At 39.0% G+C, this 23,074-nt stretch overlaps 1 long non-coding RNA gene across 1 annotated transcript in view; it reads left to right on the plus strand.

Annotated features, from left to right (window-relative positions):
• The first annotated feature begins 2,694 nt into the window (after window positions 1-2,694).
• LOC134802524 (uncharacterized) overlaps window positions 2,695-23,074 on the plus strand; it is a 139,820-nt gene continuing 119,440 nt past the window's right edge. Inside the window, exon 1 of the long non-coding RNA XR_010145847.1 lies at window positions 2,695-2,798. This is a non-coding gene — a long non-coding RNA (uncharacterized LOC134802524). The remainder of the gene's footprint in view (window positions 2,799-23,074) is intronic.

Here is a 23,074-nt window from a genome sequence, read left to right on the forward strand (position 1 = left end):
GCACAGACTTTACGAGTAACAATGTAATAAAATCTTGCAATTATATTTTAATTTAACGTATCTAAGTATGTACTTCTAATAGCCGTATCGTTTTAAAACTTAAGTATGTAGTAGTCTTAGATGGTTGTTCAAGTTCTAAGTTGTGACGTGGTGGTTAACTTAGTTTAACTTAAGATTAGTTTGAAGTTAATTTTAATGTAATTTATTAAATTAAAGATTGAGTATGTTTAGGTATAAGTTTTAATTTATAATAGGATTTTTTTTAATACCTATAAATAATATTGACGATAAAAATATTATACCAAGTTGCTGTGGATACAACTAAATAAAATCTAAACGCAAATTAATCAATTTAAATAATAAATATATTTAGTTATGTACAAGATAATAAATTAATAATAAGTACGAATAAGAAATAAATAAATTATGAACTAAATATATCTATGAATAAAACTAAATTAAAACTAAGAACCCTAAATATATCTAAAATTAAACAAGGAATATAAAAACTACTGTAAGAGGCCTCCCGGCGCAAAGGTGCCCATCACACTTGCTGCGTTACCGCGTTGAATTGCGATGAACAGCCTTTGCACCAGGAAAAACCCGGACCGCGGGTCAAGGCCCCTTTCTTGCAGGCGGCGACCTACTTCCCTAAAGGCCCCTGTACACATTGGGCCAGTCTGGGGGACGCATTTATGCGTTAGGGGTCATCAATTAATTACGTCACACGAATTTCTAGGTTTTTTTACCCCTCCCCCCTCCTTGTCACACTTGGTCACATTTGGCAAACCGGGAGGGGTTTGCCGTCACATTTCTTCAACGAAATCGGCAAATATTTATTTAATAATTTATCCAAATATTTTTGACAAAAGAAATATTAGTAATTTTATAACCCAAAACTGATTAAGAAATAAAATTAAACGAATGAAAATGATTATCGTTTCAAAACCTTGTTATTGAAATGATAATTAGCGTATAAAATAATTTAAATACATTTGCGGTTACTGATGAAGTTAAAGTGACGTCACAAAGTTTATGACTCCCCCCTCCCCCTTGTCACAACATGTCACATTTTCTTGACCCCCTCCCTCCCCCTAAACGTGTGATGTAATTAATGGATGACCCCTAAAGCTGATTATTTTTGACTGGTATTGTTACTACTTGGCTTGGCACCGACTTCAAACATATCAGTTGGTAACGCATAGACATAAAAAAGGATAATATTTTATTTCATCCTTTTTGAAGTCGGTTTAATTTTTTTTGTAAAAAGTTTTTATTTACCATTTTTAGTTTGAACGCATTGTTAAGAGCGCGACGCATGAATGAAAAACAAGATCATGTTTAACACTAAATTCGTGTAGGTACCTATTACTTTAGTAAATATGTAATCAGGAATTTTCTCGAGTCCGTCTGGGAAATTATAATTCCTGTCAACTAAATCCATCCGCCCGCCCCGCCACTGACCCAATCCCTCAGCCCCCCGATCACTCAACCTCACAGCACATCAACCCCTGATCCAGGAACCCCTCGATCCTGAACTAGCAACCCTTCAACCGCCATTCCCCGACCCCTTAATCCCTGACCCCTTAACTCCTAACCCTAACCCCCGATCAGTAGCCTTACCAGCTTACCACGAGTTTGACATTGATATATTCGCTAGCATGTGTGTAACTTACTTCCTATGCATCTCGCTCGTACTAACCTTAGTGTGAGCGAGATGCATAAAAAGTTACATTTAGATGCATAAGGCGTTAGCGAATATGTCAATGTCAAACTCGTGGTAAGGCTACAGTTGCAGTACATCAAATTGGTGGTTTTCGGAAGCAAATGCTTGAGTTACTTTAGAAAACCCCGAAATCACTTAAAAAGTGCCTTTAAAAATTGAGGAGTTCCCTCAATTCCTCATGGATTCCATCATCAGACCAGAACCAAAAATAATACGGAAACACCTTGGAGGTAACTTCTTCCAAACAAAAAAAGAATTACTCAAATCGGATCACAGGTGCCGGACTAATCGCTGAACATACTTACATTTAAAGAAATCATCATCATTATCATCAAAATAATCATCATCATCGGGTCTACTTCATCAAATTCTTGGTCTTCGGGAGAAAATGCTCGAGTTGCTTAAGAAAACGCCAAAACACCATGCATGTGCCTTTAAAAATTGAGGAGTTCCCTCAATTCCTCATGGATCCCATCATCAGAACAGAACCAAATTAAAATGGGACCAACTCGGAGGTAGCTCCTTTCAAACAAAAAAAGAATTACTCAAATCGGACTACGGATGTCGGAGTAATCGGTCAACGTACACAGAAAAAAAAATAGTCACAACCGAATACAGAACCTCCTCCTTCTATGACATTGAAGTCGGTTAAAAATATCTGACGTCACGTTGTTTTATCTAATTAACTGCTGTAGGTGTAATGATAATTTCGCGAGAATTGTTTTGATGTATTAGTTCACGCACGGTCAACTATAAGATAAATATAGAGACAAGGCCAGGGAGTCGATTCCAAATGTACCTAACCATTGGGATCTGGTTTTGTTACGACCTTGACGATCGTGTCTGTCATTGGCGCGCATCTCACGCACGACCTTCACTTCATTACACATGCACCAATCAGCGTGAGCGATCTTCAAAATCGTATCTTATACTATGATCAAAAGCATAACAAGCTGTTGAGACCTAGATCTGGAGCAGAGCCCAACTGGGGAAGTACCTCCACCTTACAGAAAACTGCAGCCAAGTAACACTAGACCCTACTAATAGTGTTGTGTTCCTGCCGGTGAGTAAGGTTACCAGAGCTCAACGAGGGTGCGGACTGTTAGGGTCAGCGACGCGTACCTATGTAACACCTCTGAAGTTGCAGGCGTCCATAGGCTACGGAGACTGATTACCATCATGCGGGCCTACACGTCACATACATAAGTACATTACATACATATCGCTGGCTTGAGTACGTGAGTATAGGTATAATATTGTCTGTACGGCTTATCGCTTGAAACTTCCAAAATGTATCGAGTTGTTAAACGAATTTTGACTATTTATTTACTTTGTGATGCCAATTGTGATATCACACGTCATTTCTATCTACAAAAATCTTAACGAAACTTAATCTGCGTAGGGTACACACAGGTGAGAAACCATACGCGTGCGAGATATGCGGCAAGGCGTTCATGCAGTCCGGCTCCGTGCACACGCACGTCAAGTACGTGCACAAGAAGCTGCCCGCGCCGCCGCGCAACCGCGGCAAGCGCGACAAGCCCGACTGACATGCGCACTACTGACATACAACTTACCCTTCGCCGGTTTGAGCCGGCTATATTACTAAAAGTAACATCGCCCCGTCTGATGACTTTAAATAGGCCGACTGATATACTTTTGCTATTTATTTTGCCATTTTCAGATTGGACCTATTAAAAGCAGCTATGAATATATTACATTCATCTCGCAAACTATAGCTAAAGGTTGAAAAAACACCGTGTATTAGTGGCTCTGTAGCCGCCGTGCAGGTCAGGATCTCGACGACTCAAATAAAAAGCTTCGATTTGAAGTAAACTATTATAATTTTCCAAAGGTATCTGATTTACAAGGGTTCCTTGACTAAACGGTTAGATGTAGAAGTGGTGTGGTGATTGTATGGAGGCTGATGAAAGAGTGATTTGCATAATTTGAATGTACGAAATGGTGGTTAAGATTTAGGTGCCTCTAATTGGCCGCGATACATGGTATGTGGAGCGCTCCTATTGGTGCTTTAGAAAAGCTTCCAAATACTAGCCGAGCCCGACGGCTGCGTTTAGCTACTGCATTAGAATTTTATACAAATAAAGAGTTGCGTTCGCAACAGGCTCTAAAGGTGCGTCTACGCTAGGCGAGCCGAGCACGAGCCGAACACAATTCGTCTAATGTGGACCGACTTACAAGCCACGAACGAGCACGCTGCGAGCGTTTCGTTCGTGCTCTGCTGCGTTCCGCCAGTTGTCGGTTTTTTGACGAACACAAAGGGATTTGCTTCGCGCTCGCAGTGCGCTCGTGGACGTGCTTAGTGACAGACGTCGGTCGCTCGAGCCGAGCATCATGGAAACGTGGACCGAAGATGCTTCCTTGCAATTAATTGAATTATATCAAAACTAGCTGTTGCCTGTTACAAACTTTCAACTCCTTTTTCACCACGTTAGGGGATGAATTTTCAAAAACGCTGAAATTAGTTTTCTTGTAATTTAATTTAATACCTTTTTGCAAATTTTCAGAATCCTAGCTAAAAATAAAATTTGCACCCCAAGACGAACTTTCATCCCCTTTTTAACCCCCTTAGGGGTTGAATGTCCAAAAACGTTGCAATTTTTTTTTGTTTAGCAGCTATTACGCCTTTCAAAGAAGTATAGGGACATTTGCCAAGTCAGCTCATATTCAAGTGCGCGTGTACCGCGATATGAGCTGACTAGGCAGTGCCCGCGGCTACAGTGCGGGCCCCCCCCCCGCTATATGTAAGTCAGTCTCGCCTTAACCATCAGTCATGTAACACCTGACAATTCTTCATGTACTTATAATATAATCAAGTTAGTAAATTCAGTGTTTCAGTTAACCTCGCTACCCCACCTTCAGGAACTATCTAATATAACTCTAAAGAAGTTTCTAATGGATTCAAACTTTCAACCCCTTTTTAACCCTGTTAGGGGATGAATTCTACAAAACGCTGAAATAACTTTTCCTGTATTTTAATAATATCCCCAAATACAAAGATTCAAGTCCCGCGTTCGAAAAAAATTTTGATATCCTTACAAATTTTCAACCCCTTTTTCACCACCTTAGGGGATGAATTTTCAAAAACGCTGAAAGTAGTTTTCTTGTATTTTAATTTAATACCTTTTTGCAAAGTTTCAAGTTCCTAGCTTAAAATAAAATTTGCACCCCAAGACGAAATTACATCCCCTTTTTAACCGCCTTAGGGGTTGAATTTCCAAAAACGTTGCAATCACTTTTTTGTAATCGGCTATTATGCCTTTCTAAGAAGTTTCAAAGCATTTGTAATGGATTCAAACTTTCAACCCCTTTTTAACCCTGTTAGGGGATGAATTTTACAAAACGCTGAAATTACTTTTCTTGTCTTCTAATAATATCCCCAAATACAAAGATTCAAGTCTCGCGCTCGAAAAAATGTTTGATATCCATACAAATTTTCAACCCCTTTTTCACCACCTTAGGGGATGAATTTTATAAAACACTGAAATTAGTTTTCTTGTATTTTAATTTAATACCTTCCAAAAACGTTGCAATTGCCTTTTTTCGGCTATTATGCCTTTCTAAGAAGTTTCAAAGCATTTGTAATGGATTCAAACTTTCAACCCCTTTTTACCCCTGTTAAGGGATGAATTTTACAAAACGCTGAAATTGCTTTTTCTGTCTTCTAATAATATCCCTAAATACAAAGATTCAAGTCCTGCACTCGAAAAAATGTTTGATATCCATACAAACTTTCAACCCCTTTTTCACCACCTTAGGGGAAGAATGTTCAAAAACGCTGAAATTAGTTTTCTTGTATTTTAATAATATATCTTTTTACGAAGTTTCAAATTCCTAGCTTTAAATAAAACATTAACCCCATACAAACTTTCATCCCCTTTTTAACCCCCTTAGGGGTTGAATTTCTCAAAATCGCTTCTTATCTCTTGTACACTTTATAAATGTAATCTGGTGTGCAAATTTCAACTTTCTATCTTTTGTAGTTTCGGCTCTGCGTTGATGATCAGTCAGTCAGTCAGTCAGTCAGGACACTTGCATTTATATATATAGAAGATAGAAGATAAAATCCATTGATATGGGACCCAAAACATGAGGATTACTATAAAAAAAATAAGAAGATTGATGCATGGTCTCGTATATCCCAAAATATGGTATGGTAGTATGGTATGGTTGTATGGTTGAATTGAATGAGGATGTAGAATTTAGTGTAGTAAATAAAGGTAGTGGACCCCGCAGTAATTCCTCAGCCAGAAAAAACTTTACAGTATGATAAAGTATCAATGTATAAAAAGTATGGTATAAATTTCCAAAGAATAATAATAATAGGATTTAAGTAAATACCTAAAGTCTTAAATCGTTAATATCTTTTTACGGAAAAATGCTCCGTTTAAACTTTCTTCTCCGGACATATTCATGTAACGTTTTGCAACAATATATGAAATATCAAAAAAATATCCCCGCAGAAATACCTACATTAACAAAACATAATTTTTTGGCGTGTCTTGGACCGGAAAATTGCTCAGTCTATTTTTTTCACTGGAATGCCATTTTATTGGCGATTTATACCTACAAATTGAAAATCTAAAAAAGTTACCATGTAACTATACTTTTTTCAGAAATTGCCTTTTTACTCGCTGTGGAAAATTTCTCTATCCATTTTATTTATTGAATTAAGTTCACAGTTTTCTTTCCATTCAACTATAAAAACATCCAAAAAAATAACGAGCGTATTAAAAACTAAACATATCGGGAGCAGTGTATAGTACAATTGAGTACAATTCTATCGCATGGGACCCTTGGGAAGCAAAATATACCATAATGGTCGAGCGCGTCCAACGTAAATTTGCTAGACATCTTTACAAAAGGTATTACGGATAATACCCGTACTTATTTCTGTCATCCTGTATTGGGAATGGTAGGGTTAGAGTCTCTCGAGCTAAGGCGTAAGCAAACGCTTGCCTTACACTATTGTCTGCTTTTAAGAAATCGTATTGACAACCCATCCGTTCTGGAGCGTATGCGTATTTTTACCCCAGACAACTACATAGCTGCAGTAGGGCGTAGCGCACGTAGAGCCAGAAACCTTTTTGCATATCCAAATGTTCGCACCTATCACGGTTCAAACGCACCCACGTACCGAGCAATAGAATTACTAAATAACTTCATAGCTACAGTCCAAAACGCAGACATATTCGCAGACAAGTGGCCGTCCCTACAACGTAGTATCAGGATTTTTTTAAACTCTACCTATGTTATTTAATATCAGATTTTTTTTTATCTCTATGTAACTTAGTAATACATAATATGTATGTTCAATTATAAAAATAAGTGTGTAATACAATAAGTGTACCTACTAATTTTATGATACTGACTGATACTGACAACATATGTACCTATTAACAGTATAAGTGCCTTGGCTGGAGCTGTAAACTTATACATAGTGTTTACCTGAATAAAGAATAAAGTATAGGGAGCCGGGTGTACGAGGGATGATATTTCTTTAGGATATTTTGGATTTAAGTATATACGTGACTACTTAGTATATATTTAAAAATAAATCAGGCTGAGAAATTTTCCACTCTTAGTTTTTAATAGTTCTAAAATACATAAACTTGGGTATGCATTTTTTTTTCTTACCCACTACGCCAAATTATATTCTACGATCATAGAAGAAGGAAAAAATGGCAGAGCAATTTTCCGATGAAAATGAGCGTCAAAAAAGGAATTATCATAAAAAAAATATTCTCATGTTTGACAAATGTTTTAGATTTTTTTCTAGTATCACATACTGATACAAATAACTTATTTGGTAAAATAATTTTGGACGGAGGAATTACTCGGTTCAATATATAAACAGATTTGTATTTTTACGAATAAATACCTAACTTAGGAGTGTTTTTTTTTGGATATTTATATGTTAGTTTCGGCTCATACTATACAATAACCAAGCAAAATTTCATCGACTGAGAAATTAATGCATGGGTCTCCATACAACAACTTGCTTCATTTACTACACTAATTGTGCAAAAATAAAATTATTAGTTAATTGCAGCAGCCGCTGCAATATTATTAATATCGTCCATATTCGCCAAGTGCCGCGAGCACACTGCGGATAACTACGTTCGAGGAAAGTGATCGTTGTAGGTTCGTTGTACGTCCACACTTGACGCCGCGAACGACGAAGCCGAGAACGGCTCCGCTCGTGCTTCGCTCGTGCTCGGTTCGTCTAGCGTAGACCCACCTTAAGAGTTAGTTACAAGCGGCGTCACAAAGCGGCGCACGACCACGCTACGCTGTTACAATACAATGTTAAGTGCCAACTTGTTTCGCATTCGTACAGTCAGCATCAAATACGAAGAGACGGCCGAAGTGGTTAAAAAAACCGCAACACACCTATGTTACTATACCTATATCAATAAGACGTGTCATACATTTGGCCACTTTGCCCCTTACTATCTATTTGATGCCGACAGTGGGAGGCGTGCGCCGCTGTGGACTGTGCTAGACAGATTTCTGTAAATTCTAGCTGTTAGATTATTCCTCAATTTAGTATTTAAATGCCATTTTGGGATATTTAATTTTTAGTATAAGCAAAAAGAATAGATAGTATAGAGGAGTCCTGTCATTGTAAATTTCGTAGTCACTGTAAATTTACTACCATCTATCGACACACGACTAAAACTCAAAATGAAAACGTATAAAGTTATCAAAAAATGTATATATATACATGGATAAATTAATTTATTATTTTTATATCATTTTGATCCATGTTCATTCACTGATATCTATGTGTTAAAATTGTTAAATATGAAACGGTGTCGTCACGCCATCTAGCCGAGGATAGGCTAAAGGTGTGTGCGGCATCTATTCGAGAATGACTTTTACTTGAATTCCGAGGCACGTTTTTTCCTTAGACTTTATTCGTCTTATACGAAGTTACATATGTCTTTGGTATAAGTATATTTATGTAGTATTTTAGTAGGTATATTTGATTGTACAAAGTTATTTGTAAGGAATTGTAAGGAAATAAATAATCAGAAACACATAATATATTGTTTTTTACCCATAAATATAAGTATTTACTTTCATTATTGAGTACAATAATTAGGAATATAGAATTAAGAATATAATAGAATATATACATTTCTTTATTTCATAATAAGATTACAATATAAATAAATATTATAGGACATTCTTACACAGATTGACTAAGTCCCACATTAAGCTCAAGAAGGCTTGTGTTGTGGGTACTCAGACAACGATGTAAGTATTATAATATACAAATACATAGAAAACACCCAAGACTCCGGAACAAATATCTGTGCTCATCACACAAATAAATGCCCTTACCGGGATTCGATGCAGGACCGCGGCTTCACAGGCAGGGTCACTACTAGGCCAGACCAGTCGTCAAAATAAACTTGCATTGATCTATAAATAATGTTTTTCTCAAACATAATATATTATATTTATTTAATGAAATACCTAGTAAAAATATATGAAATCAATAAAATTGATATAATCTATCAATAAAACGTGTGATTAAATTAAATACGAGTATAACTACGTTAACCCTTTTCCCACGAGTTTTTTTTGTTTTACCAAAAACTCCAAATACCTGACATATATTTTGGCTGGCTACGAGTGAGGCATAGCACATACCTACTCTACAAACGCAACAGCCCAGAGGGGCGCGAGCGGTTGCACGGATACGGGCCCGTGTACACACACTTTGGCACTGTGCCGTCATGCTCATATACTGCATTTGAATAGTAAATGTTCGCTCTGCGCACGTCAGCCAGCAGCTCTAGCAGACAAGCGCAGTGCCAGGGGTTGTCATAGAAGTAAAGACTATAAAACTCATTGTTGCGACGTATAAGACTGCCAACTAAATCATGCGGTAAATGAGTTAAGCTGTTGTTAGCTAAACGTAGAGATAGAAGCGGGTTCTGAGCAAACATGTGCTCCGGAATAAATTTCAGTTGATTGTTATTTAAGTATAAATATGTCAAGCTAGTTAAGGAGCGAAATACGTCCGGGTGGATGTACGATATTTTATTAGATGACAAGTTTAGCCACGTTAACCTCGTGCATGCCGAAAACGCCCTCGGGTCGTTTATGTCCGTGAGTAGGTTGCGGTCGAGGTACAAATCGGCCAAGCGGGGGCAGGAGTCCGCGGGGAAGATCGGCAGCTCGCGTAACGTATTATTACTAATACACAGAGATTTTAATTTTGGCAAAGAACGGAACATAGCGGGGTCTATGTAATCAATGGCGTTGAAGTCTATATACAATATCTCTAGCCGCGTCAAATTAGCTATGTCGATAGGGTTAAATTCGGTTAATCCGCAATAGTTTAATATTAAGTGGGTGGCGTTGTCGTCGACCGGGTACTTCCGGAGTCGGAGAGTGGTGTTTCTAAGACAGCGCTGCAAGGTGACGTAGTCCGCGTACGCGCCGGGCTGCACCACCAGCAGCAAAGCTGACGCCAACCCTGCAACCGACACACCACTTTATAACACGATGAAATAAGGGGTAATCCCAAATATGGAGTCCGTTAATTGAACGAAGCGTTAGCGAAGGTCTCCGTTTTGACTCGGGCATACTGCTTGCGTATGCCCGGATGTTCTCCTCTACGGGTCGCAATGGGGTTAGCAACTGTCAAAGGTTTTCCCCTTTTTCTATGAGATACGGCTTAAAGGGCATTCAGTGCATTAAAAAAACAAGAATTTGACTCAATTCTAGGAATTGACAGGGCAAGCTTTGATGGAGCCGCCGCTAAATAGTTCGACCGGCCAACCCCATTCTCAACCGATTCTCGTGAAATTTTGTCCCAAAAAACGTAACGACGGAAAAAATTAACTATCAGTAGTTCAAAAAATATGTTCAAAACATTCAAAATAGCAGAAATATTAGCGTTTATGGCACTTAAGACCATTGTGAGAACCTACGTCATGAATTCATGATATCAACGAAGTAAGTAGGTATAGTTTTTGTTTTTACATATGTGAGCTGTTGTTGAGCTGGTGAGGCCAACAGCTCACGAAGCCAATAGTTTTTAATTGACCGAAGCGTTAGCGAAGGTCTCCGGCGCGTCTCCGGTTTAAACACTGGCAATTTGCCCGTATGTGAGGATGTTGTCATCTACATCTACAGGTCGTAATTCTCAGCCGATTCTGGTAACATTTTGGTGACCAGATTCTATGATGAAATACAGTTTTGACATTGGAAATGTCTTTTCGTTCGCTCCAGTATACGGTCCGATTTCACGAAAAAGTGCGATCCCCTTATATCTCGGAAAGTTGTGAAGATATGATATTAAAAAATAGGCTCAAAAGACACATAATCACGAGAGCTGTAAGGTGCAAAAATAATTATTCGAGAAAGTCAAAAACAAAAAAAGTTATGGTCGAAATAGTGAAAATAAAATTCAATTTTTTCCGAATTTTTGATTTTGGTGCTCGATAATTTGGAAACGAAGAATGATATCAAAAATTTGAGAAAAACGGCTCTGGACAATTTAGTCAGCTACAATTTGAGCCTAAAACAAAGACGATCGGGTTAAGGGTTTGCCCTGTAGCCTAACCTTAAAATAGTCAAAAAGTCAGAACGACATTTTTCACAGGACATTTATGACTTCATGTTTCGCAGAGTTCGTTATCGGTGTTTGTTGTGAATTATCGGGATTATGACGGCAGAATAATACTTGCACTGCGTGGGCTTTCAAAATCGCTGCAGATTTTTCTTGGTCTAACTCTATCTATCCTGTTTGAGACGGGCGTAGATAACGCACTATTCGACAATCTATGCATTCTTGTGGTGGTGGAGGGAGAGGGAGAGGGAGAGGGAGAGGGAGAGGAGAGGGAGAGGGAGAGGGAGAGGGAGAGGGAGAGGGAGAGGGAGAGGGAGAGGGAGAGGGAGAGGGAGAGGGAGAGGGAGAGGGAGAGGGAGAGGGAGAGGGAGAGGGAGAGGGAGAGGGAGAGGGAGAGGGAGAGGGAGAGGGAGAGGGAGAGGGAGAGGGAGAGGGAGAGGGAGAGGGAGAGGGAGAGGGAGAGGGAGAGGGAGAGGGAGAGGGAGAGGGAGAGGGAGAGGGAGAGGGAGAGGGAGAGGGAGAGGGAGAGGGAGAGGGAGAGGGAGAGGGAGAGGGAGAGGGAGAGGGAGAGGGAGAGGGAGAGGGAGAGGGAGAGGGAGAGGGAGAGGGAGAGGGAGAGGGAGAGGGAGAGGGAGAGGGAGAGGGAGAGGGAGAGGGAGAGGGAGAGGGAGAGGGAGAGGGAGAGGGAGAGGGAGAGGGAGAGGGGAGGGAGAGGGAGAGGGAGAGGGAGAGGGAGAGGGAGAGGGAGAGGGAGAGGGAGAGGGAGAGGGAGAGGGAGAGGGAGAGGGAGAGGGAGAGGGAGAGGGAGAGGGAGAGGAGAGGGAGAGGGAGAGGGAGAGGGAGAGGGAGAGGGAGAGGGAGAGGGAGAGGGAGAGGGAGAGGGAGAGGGAGAGGGAGAGGGAGAGGGAGAGGGAGAGGGAGAGGGAGAGGGAGAGGGAGAGGGAGAGGGAGAGGGAGAGGGAGAGGGAGAGGGAGAGGGAGAGGGAGAGGGAGAGGGAGAGGGAGAGGGAGAGGGAGAGGGAGAGGGAGAGGGAGAGGGAGAGGGAGAGGGAGAGGGAGAGGGAGAGGGAGAGGGAGAGGGAGAGGGAGAGGGAGAGGGAGAGGGAGAGGGAGAGGGAGAGGGAGAGGGAGAGGGAGAGGGAGAGGGAGAGGGAGAGGGAGAGGGAGAGGGAGAGGGAGAGGGAGAGGGAGAGGGAGAGGGAGAGGGAGAGGGAGAGGGAGAGGGAGAGGGAGAGGGAGAGGGAGAGGGAGAGGGAGAGGGAGAGGGAGAGGGAGAGGGAGAGGGAGAGGGAGAGGGAGAGGGAGAGGGAGAGGGAGAGGGAGAGGGAGAGGGAGAGGGAGAGGGAGAGGGAGAGGGAGAGGGAGAGGGAGAGGGAGAGGGAGAGGGAGAGGGAGAGGGAGAGGGAGAGGGAGAGGGAGAGGGAGAGGGAGAGGGAGAGGGAGAGGGAGAGGGAGAGGGAGAGGGAGAGGGAGAGGGAGAGGGAGAGGGAGAGGGAGAGGGAGAGGGAGAGGGAGAGGGAGAGGGAGAGGGAGAGGGAGAGGGAGAGGGAGAGGGAGAGGGAGAGGGAGAGGGAGAGGGAGAGGGAGAGGGAGAGGGAGAGGGGAGCTCGGGTTTAATACAACATAAACACACGCTGTTTTGGTCATCGGACTCGTCTCGATAAGCACTTAGGAGAGTAGTACCCAAGATAGAGCTGATGCTGAACCCTGGCTGTACCTAAAGGAACTCAGGTTTGTTGCAACATAGGCACACGCTGTTTTGGTCATCCGACTCGTCTTGATGAGCACTTAGGAGAGTAGTACCCAAGATAGAGCTGATGCTGAACCCTGGTTGTACCTAGCGGAACTCAGGTTTGGTGCAACATAGGCACACGCTGTTTTGGACACCCGATTCGTCATGATGAGCATTACCCAAGATAGCTGATGCTGAACCCTGGTAGTACCTATTGGAACTCAGGTTTGGTGCAACATAGACAAACGCTGTTATGGTCATCTCTCGTCGCGTCAAACTGCTGTCAAGTAAATTTCATATCTTGCAGCAAATGGGCCGCTGCCGCCGCTGCCGATCACCACTTCTCGAGTTGACTACGGATTTGCCGTGTAATAATTTTCTTGTACTTTGAACATTAATATATCCTGCTTATTAATCGAAAAATGAAATATGTACCTATACTTATGCGCCACGGCGACAATTATTCAAACTTGGATACGCGTGTGGAAATTTTGCAATTTGTTTGTTCACATGCGTTATGTCCAGGATACTTGTGTTAGTCTAAGAATAAAATAATTATCATTCAACGTTGTAGTTTTATTTTGTAACTTTTTCCTTATCCAGACTTTCTCGTCGCTCAGCGATATTTTTTCGAATTCCGTAGATTCATTTCCAATGTGCTCGATAGTCGTGTGAGGCACGAAATCTGTGAATTTTTTTGTCGAATCAGTTTTTGGATTTTTTTTAAAGTGCGGAAATAGGTGTAAAGCACGTATACGGCCTGTGGCGCTTAAGACTGTGACGATTACACAATAAACGGTACGACGCAACTACCCGCTAGCTTCACTCCGGGAGAAGTGTCATGGCGTGCGGGTGGCTGGCGGAGTGCACGAGTGATAACAGTTGTTTCATTTGTAGTAGTAGTAGTAAACTCTTTATTGTACAAAAAGACATATCAAAAATAACATACAATTAGTAAGAAGTACAAAGGCGAACTTATCCCTTTGAGGGATCTCTTCCAGTTAACCTTTGAGTAGATGAGAGGAGAAAGTGAAAAGAGGGTGACAAATGCAGCAAAATGTACAACAAGGTACCAGAAAGATAAAGGATATAAATACATACAAAATTTATAGGATAAACATACATATATTACACAAAAAGGAATGGGGAAAATACACTAAAAATTGGAAAGAATTAGAACGATATAAAGCAACTATACAAAAGAAATATAGACAAATTAATCAGTCAGATCAGATAACCATAGTTTCTTTAACCTCTCCTTGAACGACGCAACCGATTGTGCCTGCCTGACCGAAACAGGCAGCTCATTCCACAGCTTCACTGGACGCACTGCGAAGGACTTGTTGTATCCTCGAGATTTGTGAGGAGGGATGGCAAGTGATAAATTCGCGCTCGAACGCAGACGGTGGCCACTGCCTTCAGCCAGAAATTGAAATTTTTGAGAGAGGTATAAAGGAGAAGAAGGTGTAAAAAGAACATTAAAGAGAAGAGAAAGAGTGTGAAGATCTCTACGGCGGCGGATTGGAAGCCAATTGAGTTTTTGACGGTAGTAAGACACATGATCGTACTTCCGTAGGCCGAAAATGAATCTTATACAGACATTCTGTAAGCGCTCTAACTTGTTCAGGAGTTCTTCTGTCATGTCCAGATTCACAGCGTCGCCGTAGTCGAGTAAAGGCAGTAACAGTGACCGAGCCAGCATGGCTTTGGTATCAAGTGGAAGAAAGTTCTGAAGGCGCCTTAAAGAATGGAGAGATCCAAACAGCTTTTTGCTCAATTCAGTGACATGAGGCGCCCAGGAAAGTGTCTGATCCATGGTGACCCCTAGATTTTTAACAGTGGGTGAGAAAGGAATTGGTATACCATCAAAGAAAATTCTAGGTGCCACCTGCTCAGACAGTATGGAGATGTAATGTGGACTTCCCAAAACGATCGCTTGCGACTTCATGGCGTTGACTTTTAAACCGAAAGATGAAGCCCACAAACAGACGGAATCTAAATCGGCGTTAATTTGGTTTACGAGGGAATCGAAATCATCAAGGTTGGCAGCTGAATAAATTTGCAGATCGTCTGCGTAAAGGTGGTAAGAAGATTTTAATGACTTTGTAATGTTATTTATAAAAATGGAGAGAGAATACCCCCCTGGGGGACGCCAGAAGAAAGTTCACACCAATCAGAAAGATTATCATCAACTCGAACCCTCTGACGCCTCCCAAAGAGGTAGCTGCGAAACCAGGACAATGAAGTGGGTGCAACATTAAAAAGATTTAAAAAGGCTAGAAGAATGTCGAAATCAACTGTATTGAACGCGCTGCTAAAGTCTAAGAGAACCAAAACGGTGATCTTTTTATTTTCTATATTAAAGCGAATGTCGTCGGTGACTTTAACAAGAGCAGTGGTGGTGCTATGCCCGGGGCGGAACCCAGATTGGAAAGGGTTAAAAAGGTTGTGTCTATTGAGATGAGAAGAGAGACGTCTATTAGCAAAGTGTTCAATTATCTTGGAAAGGACTGGTAAGATGGAAATAGGTCGATATTGGGAAAACGAGGAAGGATTAGACACTTTAGGAAGTGGAATTATGTGAGCGTTTTTCCAGCATGAGGGAAAGACACCAGAGGAGAAAGAAAAATTTATTATATGCGACAGTACAGGAGCAATTGAGTCCGCCACGAGCATAAGCATATCCAAGCTCAGATTATCATCACCGACGGCTTTAGTTTTAATAGACTTGAGAATTGAGATAACTTCTTGCGAGGTAATGGGACCAAAATCAAAAAGAGAAATATCTGGGAGTGGAGAATTGGCTAATAGGGCCAAAGAACTTTGCTTGACGGTCGGATCAAGGCAAACAGGGGAGGCACTGAAATATTGATTAAGAGCGTTAAGATCTAGAGTCCCAATAGCATTGGGTTTGGGCTTGCCAACACCAAGTGATTTTAAAAAACTCCAAAGTTTAGTGGGAGGACATTCGTCAATAGAAAGATGTATGTATTTGCGCCTATCATTTGATCACCCAGTACACAACGGAGTCTGGACGTCACAGATGGCGACGAGGGTAAAATATTACAAAAAAAATACGGAAAGGAAAGGTAACGGTGGCGAAAAAAAAAACAAATCTAAGGTATGGAAATCCTAACCTAATAGCTACCGTATTTGTCCATTTCCTCCTGAGCTGCCGATTGTATTCAGGTAATACAAAATTTTGGGCGAGGTGATATTCTGTGTAACGAGTGACGTACGGTTGTACATAATACGAAAATATTAAAACTGCAACGATTTTGTTAGGCGGTAAGAGGAGTATTAAAGGAACTAAATATTACTGTAAAAACGTAGATCTAGTACCTATACCTAATTTTATAGTTTTGTTTACAATCAATGTTAATAAAAACAATTATGTATATGCACAGTTGATTTTGTCGACTGTTTACATAAGAACAGTGGTTAACTTTACAACTATTATTGAGTAAATAATTGATGGTACGTAGCTCGGGAGGAATGTTTACTAAGCAAAGAAGAAATATACGCGTGCTTATTACACTAACTCTTTGACAATGGCTACTGTGCGTGAGCCTGGTTACCAAATGTAAATCCAAAAATGTAATCAATGCAAGATAGATCAATAATTGGGGTCACTACAAAAAATAATGTACTCATGTTACATTATTCCTATGATGTGGCACCGACGTATTAGCCATGATTTTTTCCATGAAATGACAGAAACGAATATGCTGATGGTTTGCGTGTTACAAATACAGATGGTACATGGTTTATTTTCTGACTCAAAATCGTATATTAGAATTCATATGATATAAAGGGTAAATAATCAAACTACCTTCGCGGAAATCATGATTATTATGAGTTGTGTATTTACCGTTCATACTTAAAATATACCGACCTACTTAGTCGTGTAATTAAATACTAAGATATTTTTACATGAGGGAACGTATAGAGAAACCTGCATATTAAGTCGGTATAGTTGTATACATTTTATGGAACTTATGTCCTAAAAGAAATATTGTTCGGTTAAAATAACCAGTTATAATCAATTGAAATGCTATTTATAGCACGATATGGGTATGAATCGATGTTAACTTGGTGTCGACTTAACATGTATTTATATATACATAGGTATGTGCTGTTTATGATAATAAACAATGCTGGCAGGTAACGGACCAGTTAAATTATCAAGGACCGTTACGATGTCAAGTGAGTCAAGAACTATAGATAGCGTACTTAGACTGATGAATGCTGAGGGCTTTGTTATTGTTTTACTGTAGGAGTAGACACGTAAACTCAGCATCAAATGAATTGAGTAGTAAGTCGGAGTCGGACTAACAAGAAAAATAAATTGCAAGAAGTAAACTGTACATCACATCCATGCTGCAGTTGGTATAAGTAATAATTAGTAGGTTGAAACGTTCAACTGGTACTAGCAAAACAAATAATTAGTAGGTTGAAACTTTCAACCGGTACTAGCAAAACAAATAATTAGTAGGTTGAAACTTTCAACTGGTACTAGCAAAACAAATAATTAGTAGATTGAAACTTTCAACTGGTACTAGCAAAACAAATAATTAGTAGGTTGAAATGTTCAACTGGTACTAGCAAAACAAATAATTAGTAGGTTGATTGTTCAACTGGTACTAGCAAAACAATTAATTAGTAGGTTGAAACTTTCAACTGGTACTAGCAAAACAAATAATTAGTAGGTTGGAACTTACAACTGGTACTAGCAAAACAAATAATTAGTAGGTTGGAACTTTCAACTGGTACTAGCAAAACAAATAATTAGTAGGTTGGAACTTTCAACTGGTACTAGCAAAATAAATAAGTAGTAGGTTGAATTTTCAACTAGTACTAGCAAAACAAAAGAAATGATAAGCGAAATCATAACACTTACCTACGATACAAACAGAGAATAATTAGTAAGTTGAATGTTGAACTGGTACTAACAAACCAAAAGAGCCAAATGTACCTAGTAACTAGTCTAGTAGACGCGATAGTGGTGGTTGGTACTAACGATAGGACCTTTTGTTATAGGTCGTCCAAATTAGTACAACATAGTACTTAAAAGTAAACTGACGCGATATAGTGTTGGTTGGTACTAACGATAGTATCTTGTTTTAGGTCATCCAAATACGCCAGTTGAAAAACATTTCCTGTAAAGTATTACAATTTAACCTTCTTCTAACCTATACCCGTATCATAAATTTACTGCATTTTGCAGATGTTCGTATAGGTAAGAACTTAATGTATCAGCTTAAATAAAAACGAACAAAGTATATATAAAAATATATGATACGACGACTTAGACGGTATTCCGGTTAAAGATTGTTGTAGCAATCCTGTTGGAACAGTTAGAAGACAGGGTAAATTATAGTTTAAGAGAAACAAGTAGGTGACCAGGATAGTAATGCATTCTGCGTAAGTAGCCGTGGAAATTGTGGAACACAGAGGCATGCCTAAACTGCCCAAATAAAACCTATAAATAGATGAGGATATACAATTCTTCAAAATCGTATATGACCCAGATTTCATATAATAAATCCCAATTCCAATCTATTTTAGAACCGGAATACATGATTATATAGAATAATAATCAGGGCAAAGCTCAATTACAAACCCAAGTACGAGTACAACAGGTACGTAAATAGACGCTGGGCCTGTCATAATACATCATGTCATATAGTACCTAAAGTCAATGCTGTAAAAACGGAAGTGGCGATACGGGGAGCCTTACACGGTGAGGAAGCACTGCTTACTTAACTAAACTACGAAACTATACCCAAGGCAACCATGACTAAGGTACTAACAGCAAAAACTCTAGTGACCAGCAGTTAACCTAATGTCTTGTAAATAGACATACAACTTTGTCGGTTAACAGTGTAGATGACGAAGTCCCTTTTTAACTACCTAGGTAGTAGGTACACCTACTCAGATGAAGATGAGTGATGTGTGTGATGTGATGACTAATTATAATTAAGTGTAATTAAAAAGGCACTTTACCGGAAAATATATTTCCTTATTTCAGTCACATGCATAAACTTACAATAATGAAGGATGCCAAAACTCTTAGGTATGCGGTTGAGACAATACATACATTAGAAATTATACATAGTCTCAGAAGTCAGAACCGGTTGTCTATTGTTTGTCCGAAAATTATATAAAATAATACTCATATGCCCGAATTTTATTTGCCCGAATTTCATTTGCCCGAATTGTTTGTATACCATAAAAATTATGTGACATACTCTTTGTTTACCCGATTATTACATTCCAGAACGTACGAGTGCCATAAGTGTTGTTGTCCATATTATTAATTGTAATAATATTATTTAATAGAATATTTAACCTCACCTAACCCACTTTTCCTTTTAAGGGTCGCAGTTCAAACCTAACCTAACCCATTTTTCTAGTAGCATTTGGTTTCTGTAAGGGTCGCAATTCAAACCTAACCTAACCCACTTTTCTGATAGCATTTCTTTTCTGTAAGGGTCGCAGTTCAAACCTAACCTAACCTACTTTTCTAGTAGCAATTATTTTCTGTATGGGTCGCAGTTCAAACCTAACCTAACCCACTTTTCCAGTAGCATTACTTTTCTGTAAGGGTCGCAGTTCAAACCTAACCTAACCCATTTTTCTAGTAGCATTTGGTTTCTGCAAAAAAATTATATTATGGCTAGTGATAATTATGGCTTACAATGATGATGACAAATGATATTATTGAAATTAATTTTATGGGAAACAAAGTTTCTGGCACGTGACTAATATAGTAAACAATAAGTATTGCATATGTAATCATGGGAAACAATATAATGGCTGTTGACTATTATGGCAAATGAAATTATGGCGAATGAAATTCTGGCAAGTGGGTGTATACGATCATTTAGAAACGTTAAACGTAACGATAAAATGGTGAAGTACCTAAACATTCGAACTGTACTCTGGTGTACTCAGTATTTCATGAGATCATGGTTAGAATAATGGAATTCCATTGGTTCGTTGGAAGATGTTTATTGAAGTTAAATGACATACTTACCAATGGCAGGATATAGGAAGCAGATATACAAGGTGTATACCTATGTTTCAGGTTTATAAAATATGTTGCAAGTAATTGAAATAAACCGAAGAAAAAGTGTATAAGTACAAATAATAATATTTATGTGACAGTCTGACGGTAATTATTGTGGAAATAATAATACATACAATACTTACTGGTCACAATTCAATTGAAAAATCAGCTTTCAATTAGTAAGGTGTTACGTTATTTTCATAACATAAATTGTAAGTAATTATGATTCTTCGCATAAGTAAGTTGCTAGAATAATATTACATTCGATATTATATTTGCTGTGTTACTTTTTGAGCAATAAAATGAATAAAATAAATATTTGGATTAATTGATGTCAAGATTATATTATTCAAGTATTATAATTAAAGAACGATAATTAGATATGTGTGCAATGCAATTAATAATAATAATGGTCAAATAGGCAGGTAAATCTTAGTAGGTACCTAACAAATTAATAATATATAAATCTATTTATATAGATTATTGTTTGCTTAACCTATTCACAAGTAAAACTAATCATACTTGACGTGGTACCTCTACAAAGAATGTAACATTCCTACTTTATTTGACCTTGCATTATCTACAAGTATTTTAAATTGCATTATATATATTAACATCATACAAGACAAGTAAAACTGAGTCAAATCAGTTATTGCCAACAAGTAACTAATGTCCAAGACGCTTGGCAAGCTTACAATGTTATTGTACCTAAATCATGAAATAGGTATTAATTAGTAAAATATTATATTGTATGCTAATGGAAATACCTAAGCTACCGTAATGTGTAAGCATCAAAAGGAAAATATAGTAATTAAGGCGTTTAAAGTAAATCTTTGAGTTATAAGCAATTGAATAAAAAACTCAAAACTGTAAATAGGAGAAGGAGAGGGACTGACACCTAAGAAGAAATTGTAAAAGTAAAAGAATAGTTTTACAGATTTAAAGGCTTGCTAGTGTTGGAAAATATTTATTATTTAACTGTTGTAAAATGAATATATCCACACCTCGCCGAGTTTCTTACGCCGGTTCTTCTTCGGGTCTGAGGTTAACCTTTCCGAACCGGTGGTAGTATACCTAGATTGGAAAAATAAATTAACCTAGCGAGTATAAGATAATACGATAAACTGAACTATTGTTGCATGATAAATATATAAAGTAAAATAAATAAATCGTTATAAAAAGGGAGAGATGTGACGATTACACAATAAACGGTACGACGCAACTACCCGCTAGCTTCACTCCGGGGAGAAGTGTCATGGCGTGCGGGTGGCTGGCGGAGTGCACGAGTGATAACAGTTGTTTCATTTGATCACCCAGTACACAACGGAGCCTGGACGTCACAAAGACCATTGTGAGTTCACTGTTATAATGACTCAACGAACTAAGTATTTTGCACTTTTACATTTTCTATGCTTATCGGGAGGCCTAAAGCTCCAGAGCCACTAGTGTTAAAAGTGGCAACATGCTATTGTTAAATTTAAGTGTCTGACCTCGAATAAGCCCACCGGCACATTACAAATACTTGAAGGACCGTGAAATTTTCGGAGCTTTTGCTATTTTATTTACAATTTTTTACCGACTTCAAAAAAGGAGGATGTTCTCAATTCGGCGGAATCTTTTGTTTAACGTGTGTTATTATTAGGTACTCAAAGATGCCTGAACCGATATGGTCACAATGTTTTTTTTTTTTTTTTCATTTATTTATTAACACAAAATGTTTATATACATTCAAAGAATTATGACAGCGAACAAAGCCCCCTGAGGCTTAACTGCCGCTGTAATCGCTCTTATTTACTCTTAATATTATATTAAGCTATGGAGCTATTCTTTTTTTGTTTTGTTATACTTTCCAGGTCCAACCCATTTAATTTTTTTCGAATCTGCCGAGCGGTTGTTAAAAAAATCAACAAATAGGTATCTAAAAGATGTAGGTACATCGATGATATAATTTTCGTTTACTTCGAAACGTCTTCGATATCTCATTGGAGTTCTCAAAGGCCACGCGTCGCGTAAGTATGTGCAATTGTACTATGGATGGATACTAGGCAACGATATACATATAAGCATTATAGACAACTATGTATTTGTATTTAGATACATGCAAAACACCCCACTCAGGAACAAATAGAATAGAATAGAATAGAATAGAATTGATGTCAAATGTCTTCATCATCAGATCATCACACACAAATAAATGCCCTTACTGGGATTCGAACCCAGGACCATCAGCTTCATAGGCAGGGTCATTATACCCACTAGGCCAGACACGTTGTCAAATGTATAGGTGTACCTAATAATCAGTTGTTTGGGGGCAAACTGCGGAGATAAGGAAATGAGGATTATTTTTAAAATTTTCCTTCATTTCATTGTATCTATGGGCCTTAGATGCCTGATAATAAATGATATTTGATTTTGATTTGATTATTTTTTTATAACAAACCTTTGCCTAATATTTCCTTCATGTAACCAATAGAGAAGTAAAGTCTAAGAAAAAAAACGTGCCCACTGTGAAATACAAAACAGATGGCGCTGTACCGCGCCATATGTTTTGCATACCTACGTCAACTTTTGACAAGCAGAGTTACCGCAAAATGCTAAAATGTATGGAGCTGTACAGTGCCATCTCGTTTACCTGTCAAATTCGAAGCACGAAATTGTCTTGATTGAGTAAGATGTGTAAAAACGCATCTTACTCAATCAATGTAGGTATCTTCGATGTAACTAACTAAATCTATTCACTGCTAGAAAAAGACACCATCAAACGTATTAAACTCACCTAGCAGAGTAGACACAGCACGCATCCTAACTTCAGTTTTGGAAATAGAAAGTTATAAAATAAACTCGACCCTATGAAGCTGAAGGCCTGGACGTACAACTTGCAACTGACCAAGACAGTTTGAGCGTGACAGTATATATACCCAGGGCCGAGCC

Source organism: Cydia splendana, chromosome 24, assembly GCF_910591565.1.
Source record: "Cydia splendana chromosome 24, ilCydSple1.2, whole genome shotgun sequence".
In the NCBI taxonomy this organism is placed as follows: domain Eukaryota; kingdom Metazoa; phylum Arthropoda; class Insecta; order Lepidoptera; family Tortricidae; genus Cydia; species Cydia splendana.